Raw genomic sequence first — 10,906 nt, 5'->3', positions numbered from 1 at the left:
TTTTCTGTTATCTGAAAATCGGCATTCTAGGCTATACGTCTATCCTGGGCCTAGGCCTACATTGACAGCGGTCAACCGGCCCCCTCTGCCCCTATAAAATATTCTATTGTAGGATTTTGTCTACACTCTAGCCAAGGACACACTTTTGACAGCAAAAATAATTAATTCAGAATAAAAAAAACTAAATAGATAACAATGTATACTATTTTGTTTCAAAGACGTTATTTGTCCCAGAGAATCTCCTCAGACTCGGTGAATTCGCCAGCTGCCTGTGCGTAAAGTTGCGCACGGATGTTAACTGAGTCTACAGGCTATAGAGACTAAATAAATCTAAGACATCCCTGGGCTTCTGCCTGTCCTCGTCGGAGACTCGTTGCCTACTGACCTTATTTACAGTAGTCAGACGAAGGAGTATTTTGTCCTGCTCCACTTTTGTCTCGCTTTTGTAGAGTGTGGCGAAGTTGAAGGCCACATCTTCATTAGACAGTTTGTCGGCATGACAAAGACCAAAATTAGCTGCTGCACGCTGACCACAATTAACTCCAGGAAGTTTCCCCTCTCCTGAATGCCTTATGATCTTGATCTTTTTGGTGGCTTGCCTTCGATGGCTTTCTTTCTCCCAACAACAGCTGGAATGACCGGCTCCGATCCAAAAAGCAAGCTGCGCGTCACGTCGGTGGTCTCGATGGCCCTCTTCTTACTGGTCTGCAGCAGCACAAACAGCCTCTGCAGCTGGTAGGGGATGCTGGTGACCGGGTCCTCCTCGGGCTCCTCGAACTCCCAGTTGTAGAGCGCGTTCCTGAACTCCGGGGTCATGTACAGTGTTTGCAGAAGGCTGTTCAGATAGCAGGTCATGGCCTGGTTAACCAAACCCACATATCCTGTCTCAGACTTGTTGAGTATGGAGGAGTAGGAGTAGGAGGGGCTGCTGTAGTCACTGCTGTAGCCCACCGCACCGTCTCTGGGCAGGGGGCCGATCAGACGCTCCTGGGAGCTGTCATCCAGCCCGCTGCTATCTGCTGTACCGGACTCATCCGATGCGATCTGAGGCTGCTCTCCATCCTTGTCTGTGAGCTGGAGAAAGTTCCTCTTCCCAGCCTCGAACCCGGAGTCAGAGAGGGACATCTCACTGGTGTGGTCCAGCGGTGCCAGGTTTGCTGCGTCGCCCCATGCCAGGTGGAAGGTGCCGCTCACGTAGCCCGCCTTGTGGGCCACGTCCTGGAACAGTTTGGAGAGGGAGGTGGAGGCCGGCAGGTTGAGGGTGAGCCTCTCGTTGACCGTCTTAGCGTTGGTGGTGTCCTGGACTATACACAGCACCCGGGGCTCCTCCGCTGCATTCTCTATCTCTTTGGGTACGAGCTGGTTCTCTTCGCTGGGCACCATTTCCATTTGTGCGACAGTTACACATTCACCCAAGCTCGGATGTCAGCGGGAATACTTTACGACGTTAAACACAAACATTATTTATGTTTGTATCAATCCTGTGGTTGTAGGGAAGATATTAAACTAATAAAAACTTATAATCAAAGTGATCGCAGGCTACTTTCTCTCTCTTCCACCACAAACCCACCCAGGGACGCCAAAAATGTCTCCCTGAATTCCCTTCTGACAGGCCTCCCGGCCCTGCTGTGCTTTCAGGCAGACTTGTACCACTCATTGGTGACCCTACAGGCAACCACTCCACCCCCGAACTGCCAGGCTGAACCCCGGCTTCGGAGATCAAGTACTGTACTTCTTTAAAATAAAATGTTTCTAATAGTTGTGACATCCCTCAGGGGAGTGGAGTCCAGCTAGGACCTTAGCTTGGCAGCAGGGACACCTGGCCATTCCGACGGTTCGCTATTCCGAAAAGCTCCAAAAGTCGCCATTCCGAAATCTCAACATCCTATACCAAATTAACATGCAAGAACATGCTCTACAACTTGGAATCATCCATTATTTTCTTAAGTAAAATCTGTAAAAAAAAAAAAAAAAGGGAAGCGTTAATCTGATACTAATATTATTTGCCTGTATCAGTAATATTATTATTATTACTATTATTATTATTATTATTATTACTGATATGGAGTTGAAAATGGTTAGTGATTCTGCAACTAACAATCAGCAAGTTAGAATGAACATTCAGTTCAACACAGGATTTGTATGAGACCACTTCCAAGGTTTTACTTTAGAAAATAATGGATTATCCCATGTTTTAGAGCATGTTCTTGCCGTTAATTTGGTAGGCTATATAGGAAGTTGGAATTTGGTGCAGGCATCGCAGAGATAATGGACTTGAAAAAAATACTTTTGGAAAGGGACGTTCGGAATGGCCTACATCATAATCTTTCGGAATGGCGACATCATATCCTTTCGGAATGGCGACACCTTTTTGAGCAGTGAAAAGGTCCGCCACTCCGAATGAAGTCAATCTTCGGAATGGCGGTATTTCGGAATGGTGAGCCGACCCCTGGCAGCAGCACACAGAGACCAGGGGCCTCATTTATAAACGTTGCGTAAGTACAAAAGCGTGCGTAACCCATGCTGAGCAACTTTCTACGCAACTTTCGGTATTCATAAAAAACGAGCTGAGCGATAAGTTGGCGGAAGGTGTGCGTAACTCTACGCACACTTCGACCCTCCTTTAACTACGATAAGCACGTTTCTGGAGAAAGGGGGATGAAACTCGGGAAAGTCTGCGAAACACATGACATATTGAATAATAAATACATCGGTCGCTGCAAGAAACCCTCCAATGTGTCACACAGTTTAAACGGAATCAATCGCCACCGTAGCCTAATCACGAAATAATGTTGGCATTGCTTTGGATGTGTCTGTGAATTGACCCATTTGTGTCATAATATAATGTTATGTTGTAGGCCTATTCATTTATAGGCTATCCCGAGAAGCATCACGGGCAGTAGCCAATGAATAAAAGCCACATTACGTTGATAACACAACACGACACGAGCCTATAGCTTATCATAGTAATGATTCCGTATGTCGATAGCCCACAACTATAAGTCCTATACCGCACCAAACAAATGTAACAGCGGCTGGTGATTTGGTCCGCAACTCGGCAAACCCCGAAATGCGCTAGAGGGCAAAATACATAAAAAAACGTTTTTTTTCGTTTTTTGTTTTATTTTGTATTACCAAAGTTGAAGTTGTGAAGAACCCACTTACTATAACAGACAACAGTTTTAGGTTCACGAAATACGTTTAATTAGTCTGCAAACTAAGCTCGTTTTTAGCTGATTTTGAGCCGGGTTTGGGGGCGGGCAGATCGATTAGCATGATTTGGTTTCATTGGCTATTGCTTCCGGGTTCTCCGCCCCCCACCCTTCTCCAACAACACGCCAGCTTTGTTTACATTCAGTTCCAAGTTTACCAAGGATGCTACAGCTTTTGCTAAAGAGAAGACGGGGATGGCATCCAGGACATGGAAAGAGTTTTAAGAGCAGCTAAAACTCCAGCAGAGCAGGACTCGTTCGTACACGGAGTTTATTCTTGATGACCTGTGATACAGAGATGACTGTTTCAGCAAAGCAAGTTGCTACCAAGCGAACGCGAACGACGTACCAGATTCACACCACCGCCAAGCATTCTGCTTTGCTTTGGGGTAAGCTGATCTTTATACTATCTGTGCTGTTTACATTACATTAACGTTAGTCGTTTAGCAGTAGCTCCTTTCTAAACAAGTGACTAAGTCTAGCTAGCATAACAAACTAACAAAGGCTAGCTAGCTAACGTTAGCTAACATGCTAGTTAGCTGAGCTAGCCCTTTGTTCCTAAACTAGCCAGCGTGGCAGCTAATATCGAGCTAGGTAGCTATATTATAGAGAGAAACAGAATATGAGAGCTATGGTAGTCTGACACCTTTGTTTTTTGTTTTGGTTACAGGATGAGCAAAAAGGTGAGGATTTGCAGCTCTCCATGGGCCCCTCCATACCAGCCAGCAAGAAGATCACTATGCACTACAGCTTTGATTTTGCACAACAGGTGAGAATACGTTCATCCTATCATGCATTAGCTAGTCTATTTAATCAACACATTCTGGTACTATTTTATCTATATGGAGTGCCAGTACTGTGGGCAATAGTTTAATGTACTTTCTTCCTTCTATTCTATTGCAGTTTTGATACTGAGAGACTTGGCATGGTTGTGGCCAGAGAACAGCGTGATGCACCGGCAGTCGAGTTTCAGCTGCTGCGCAAGCCTGATGTCCTGCCCCCCAGAGAAGGTCTTCTTGTGCAAGCCCCACCCGGACTGGACATGGCCAGACAGACGTATCTCTTTGACAAGATCAGAGAGTTCTGTTCTGATGAGGGACGAGACGTCACATGTCCCCCGCCAAACTCCACAGCAGCTCAGAACAAGACTGTCCGCTTGTAGATTCACTGCAGATCATCAGGACGGACAGCACTGCAGGAGAAAGGCCACAGCCTTTCCTGTTTTCCTGTTTGTATACTGAAGCGTTGCTTGTTCTCTTGCACAGACTTGCCCACACTTGCACAGACTGCATTGTTAGAATATTGAATACTGAGCTGAGTACTGTTGTTATTACCTTGAGTATTGAGCTGGGGACTGTTATTACTTTGTTGTACACTTGATCACAATGAACACTATGCACCTTGTCTATAAAACAGACAACTGACTGTACACTTTAACACTTAGACAGTTGCCTTTTTTTGTACACTTAACTACTTATGCTTGTACTTTATATCATGTATGTGACAATAAAGAACGTTAAATTTGAACTTCATCTTATATTGTTCTTAACTGCATTCACAACACAAGATTAATACTGACTCAGAGTGTGGGGTCATCAGTGAGAGAGCACCTCACTTGGCAGCCACTCTCAGTTAATACCCCAAGTTGACAGCCACTCTGACAGATAATGACAGATCATCCAGTGGGGGAGTGGCTGGGGGAGGGGTTACCAGGCCATTGTTCACGCCCATTACCTGGCAGTCAGAGGTGTGAAAATGTTGGAGAACTTTGGAGGGAGATTTCTCAGCTAAGTTGATTTGGCAGTACTAGCATTCAAATAAGCATATCTTCTTCAAATATGTTCAGATTTCAATGTATGAGACCTCATTTGAAAGCTTACAATCTGCACTTTCATAATCTGTAAAAAACTGAAAAATTAAAATGCCTAGTTGAGGACCAAATTACCAGCGGCGGTCACATATTATTTCAATATACAACAGAGATCATCTACAAAATAGATTACATCCTAATTCGTAGCATCATCCATGTCTAAATCCCGAGCAGCCAACACTTGGCCAACTCAACATCTGTCCTCTGTAAGGAAATCAGGTTACTGCGTGTCATAGGTAGCTGGGTAGGCTCGGACACAAGGTTTTTACTGTGGAGCATGCTTGTGTCAGCGGTAGGCGAAGTGGGCATAGATGGAAGTGGGCATAGATGGAACTGGGGGAGTTGACGAGTCGGACAACTCAGTCGCGAACATGGTATCAACCAAGTCAACTACCTCACTCAGTCCTGCGCACGGGTAGGCTACATGCGCACACAGGGAACACTTCAGGAAACCTAGCTCTGGGCCAACACATCAGGCTGTAGAACAGAGGGATATGTTCCAAAACCTCCAGCATAGGCATAACCCTGCCACCAGCAATATCGTTACCGAGCTAGAACATTTACACCTATTGGAAAAGACGGACGCACGGCCACCTTACACTCCACTGGCTATCACAACTGAAGTGCACCAGATGGAGAGGCACCGACACATATCTCATTTCGATGTCCTGCACCAATACACTAGAACCAGTGGAAGACTTTTCAGAGAAAGGCAGAATATCAGAGAGTATAAAAGACTGGGCGGCTCCCGTATCTCTCAATATGCGCACTGGATACTGGTCCGCCGCCGTGCCACTGAGAGAGACACCCACCCACAGGAACGGTGCGTAACCAGGGTGCAGTGAACCGCGCACTCCACCCAACTGGCGCTACTGGTTGCACCAAACCAACCTCCTTGGGGTGTTTGCTGGGCTGCGACATTTTGCGTTTCAACATGAAGCAGTCGGCCCTTACTCCAGCCAACCAGCTAACGTCAAAATCACTAGGACATGAATGAATCAATGAATGAATGAATGATGATGCTACGAATTAGGATGTAATCTATTTTGTAGAGAATGATGATTGAAATAATATACAACAAAACAACTACTCGTCCTCTCTCTGTATATTAATGTTATCCTATCACCACCACAGATATACTCAAAACATATTGAGGTGGGTTTTGCCCCCTCCAGGACAGGCCGTGACTCCAAAGGTCAAGATCTATTTTGGTGGTGTCATTCGGGTTAGGTTAACAGTGTGGTTAACAGTTTGGGCAAGCTTGTTCATTGCTTCAGAGGACACCATTTATCATTTCCTGTCTTCCGTAAATGGCAACAAGTAGAATGGCCAATTGAAATCTGTACTGATAAGGCTGACCAATGACAACTGCAGGCCGTTTGGACATACCTTGTTTAGACTGAAAGAATGTAAATCAGGGCTTATAAGCCAAACATCTATGTGATAAAGCTTCAGCTTTGTGTGAACTAAACCTTGCTGTATCACCTTGCATGAAAGGCAATAAACCTGGATTAACGTTTTTCTCGTCTGACATCCTCGTTATTTAAGGACCCTAAAAACATTACAGTAAGATAACCTTTCTTTGAATAACTATTTGATCAAGTAAATTGTGTAAAGAATGTTCCAACATCAAAATGGCGTTGTCGACAAGGATTGTTAATATTATAAGCTATTATTACAACTGAAAACTCTGATAGAGGCGCAGAAGAAGTATTTTACCTATGCAAACAGCGCGCAAATAACAATGTATAGGCCATCTGCTTTAATGTGCTGAATCAAGAGTCAAGTATAAGAATGCTTATTCAGTCAAAAGAACCTGATATATGGAACTGATTAATTGAAGGGTCAATGAATGTTGAACGAGAAAAATGCCAGATTTAAGCTGTGTGAAAATGTGCATGAGTTTTAAATGTGTAAAATTTGTCACTGTAACCTAACAGGAAAATGATGCTTAAAGTTGTATGATTGAGCATCACACCGCCAGTCAGTGCTATTTCCCAGAAATTCGATAGATTTGGAAATGTGTGGATGTAGCTTAGTTCCTCAGGAGTAAATGTGATAACAGGCGCCAGATGAGAATTAGGGAATGAATTGATGACCCAGGAGTTAGTGATGATTGGCGGTTTCGTTCCCTGCGCCAAAGTTAAAATTCTAAAAGGTTTCAGGATGAGTGACTGTTAACTCGTTGGATGAGCGGATAACGACCAAACTGCAGGGTCGATGCGTATCTCCTTGGCAGAATAGGCGGCAATACGATTTCCGGGGTAAATGGAATGTATGAAGGAGGACCTGATTTCAGGGAAAAACAATGAGCAGTCATTCGGTCGTAAATAATGTACCGGTACCGTACCTAATTGACAGTATTTAACCACAATCTCACGGATAAAAACACCAGGACACGGAATTCGAGAACAACAGTGAAATTGTGGTTATGACAGATTCCAGAGAATGGTTGTAGTTGAAAAGTGTCAGGAAAAAAAGTCAGAAAAAAGAAGAAGTGACAAGTTGCATGGCAAAAGAATGTTACCCTCAATGGAGCACACACACACACACATACACGCACGCACACACACCTAAATGTCACACACACACGCACGCACACACACCTAGATGTAACGCACACACATACGGGCGTCTACGCATGAACAAACATATTCACTAGAGCCCAGACATTCCAGGAAAAAACATTGTAAATACAACCCTAATATCGCATGCTGAGTGACCGTGTGATGACTAAAAATAAATGGAAAAATTGCATAATAACGACGCATGTATGTTTTAATATGTATAATTAAATTAAGTAATAATAAAAAAGTATTTATATAATAATAATAAAAAGGTACCTGTTAAAAAATAAATAATAAATACAAAAGGGCAATGTCTCTACAAGAAATCTGCCCTTAAAACAGTAATAGACTTAAAAAATAATAATAAAAGACATAATCGGACTGGAAAAATAATCTGCCATTTATTATCTGAAAAACAATTACAAGAAATAATGGCATGACAATACCAGAATAAGGAAATCACTGTAAACCTGATTAAACAATAAGCAATGGGTTTTTGTCTCCCCAGCCGCCCGGCCTCAGATAAGCCTACCCAGAGGGCAAAAACTACTCTGTAAGTTCTCTCTCTCCCTCTCCCTCTTTTTCCTTTTTTCTGTCTTTTATCAAGATATCGAAATGCTACGCCTATGAATCTGTTACACTGTGTTACTGACCCTACACCCAATTCAAGCCTAACACCGTCCAGGTTCAAGGATGCAAGCCTCAGCTGATAAAATCCTGGCTCTGCGCCACCCGCTCTTGAAACCAATAATCGAACGAGTGAACCAGAGATGGAATCGAAGGACGAAAGGGACCCCAAACGAGTGGCCAATAAAAGGAACGTTCGATATAACCACATGTATAAATATGGAAACTGCATTAAAACTTCATAAATTAGGACAGAAGTCTGCAGCCCGACAGGCTAAACGAGACGAAGAGATAGCGGTGATTAATCTTTATAAAAAAGAGGCACGGCGCAGACTCGAGTTTCATGAAGCCGTAGAAAGTAGAAGTGCTGCAAAAAAGATAGCTCCCAAGGCGCCTACACATAAAATAACGGTTCCCTCTCCGTATCAAATGCCCATGAAAAATCTGGATACTGAACAATTCTCATTCACAGGGCGTGCAAGCGAATCTTCCGAAACTAACATTGTAGGAGCGGAGGAGGCGAGCCGCCCGGGAAGCATCAGAGAAGAGGAGGCGGAGGCGTGAGCTTACGCAGGGGTGAGAGAGCAGCTGCGCAAAATCGAGGCCAGGGCTTCAATCGAGGCCCAATATCGGACGCCCCTCGGAGGACGCACGGCTCCCCGAGAAAGACGAAGGCAGGCTAATGAAATTGACACCGACTCCTTGGACCGTGACATGGATTACGAAATGCAAAAAATGGTCTTAGACGACTCTGTAAACTTAATAACAAGCTCCTGTGTTGAGGGAATAATGACCGGCCAAATGAGATTTACTCCGTATCCTGAGGCTCACCCAGGCTACGCGAAAACCCGGACTTATGATCTGATGGGGGGGGGGAGCGAGACGAAAAACAGTCACTAGAGAGATACCTCCAGACTCACTCCATCCTCACCCCCCCGACGAGTACCAGGGCGGGGCACACGGGGGCGAACAAGAAGCCCGTATGTACCCTGTCCTGGTGCGAGGTCAGAACCTGAACTATATTCCCTGGTCCACCTTAGATCTTGAAGGTTTAATTAATCGTATGCCAGCAGTTCAAGAGGGTGCAAATAATTGGGTTCTCGCGTTTGAAGAAGAGACAGTAGGACACCTTTTGGCCGTAGGAGACATAAAAGCGATTCTGGGAAAAATACTCGGAGTTCCTTCAATGCAAAATCTGCTCCAAGATACTACACTGCAAAACTTCACACTCACGCAGGCTCACGATGGCGATTTATTTAGTGCGCATCGTCCGTCGGTGTGGGCACGACTGAGGGAAGAATATCCGGTTCGAATTCGGCCAGGGGTGCTGGCCGGAGAGACAATTGGAGACCTTGAAAATCCAACCACATACGTTTACAAAATGCTCAGACAATGGAAACGTGAGTTAGGTCAGGACCCAGACTGCGACCCGCTCAAACAAGCCTTGTTCAGAGATGCTGTATGTAAAGGAATGCCAAGCCCAGCAAAGTCCCGCCTACAAGACGTGGTGGGATTAAGCTCAATGCCTTTTCCCCAATTCTGCGATCACGTGGTCCATGCCGTGGAAAAATATCGCACAGAGACAAAACGGGTGTTAGACCAGGACAAAAATGAGATGAGAAAACTGACACAACAGCAATTAATTGCCAGCAAAAAACATATGCAGGGAGTTGTGACACCCGTTCAGAACATCGCGCACGAGCCCCCTCCCCCTCAACCTCTCCGGTTGCAAGCTCGGCCCGATTGGGCCCGGAGAGGGGGGTGGAGGGGGGGAATGCAAAGAGGACTTGGAACACAGAGTGGATTCCAAAGAAGGACACAGCCTTCCGGCTCCTGGACCTGCTGGAACTGTGGAGGCCCCCATTTTAAACGAGACTGTCCGCAGGAAGGAGAAACTGACAACATGCCACCACTGCAATACAAAAACACATCCGGGCCCGCAAATCCGTGGCGCGGCCCCCAAAGAGGATACTGAAGGAGTCCAGAGAGTCCAGAGGGACAAAGCCAGCTGCCCCTAGTCTCACAGGGAGCTGGCGAAGAACCCAGGCTGCAGGTTCAGTTGGAAGGCAAAAATATACCTATGTTAGTGGATTCCGGAGCAACATTCACATGCGTAAGGTTTAAAGATGCCTCTCACCTCCCAAGGTCGGGCCAATATGTCAAGACCATTGGATTATCTGGAAAAACGCAGCTCATACCATCTACTATTCCCGTATCCCTAAAAATTGATGAAAATAAGATACAGTTGCCTGTTTTGATCTCCGAAGAGTCCCCTGTAAACTTATTAGGGAGAGACGCGCTCTGTCAGTTAAACTGTAGACTCTGGTGCACTCCGGACGGGGTGTTTTTAGATGAAGGAACTACACAATGCCCAGTATTGTATTCACATATTAAACCAGTAGTATATTGGCTCGGAGACATAAATTGTGAAGTCAATAAAGAAATAACATCCTGGGCGCCGTTTATAAAAGCACAGTTGCCGGATGCCAGAGAACCAGAACTGGATTATCACTGTACTCTGCAATATCAAAAACACAGTGTGGAAGAAAAAGATTGAGAATGGCTGGCGGCTCAGCCGACTCGAGTTAATCTTGTAGCTGCTTCAATCCTCATCGGTAGACAGGGAGCTG

This window comes from Borostomias antarcticus, assembly GCF_949987555.1.
Source record: "Borostomias antarcticus genome assembly, chromosome: 32".
Classification (NCBI taxonomy): domain Eukaryota; kingdom Metazoa; phylum Chordata; class Actinopteri; order Stomiiformes; family Stomiidae; genus Borostomias; species Borostomias antarcticus.
The sequence above is the reverse complement of the archived record's forward strand: the minus strand, read 5'-3'. Positions refer to the sequence as shown.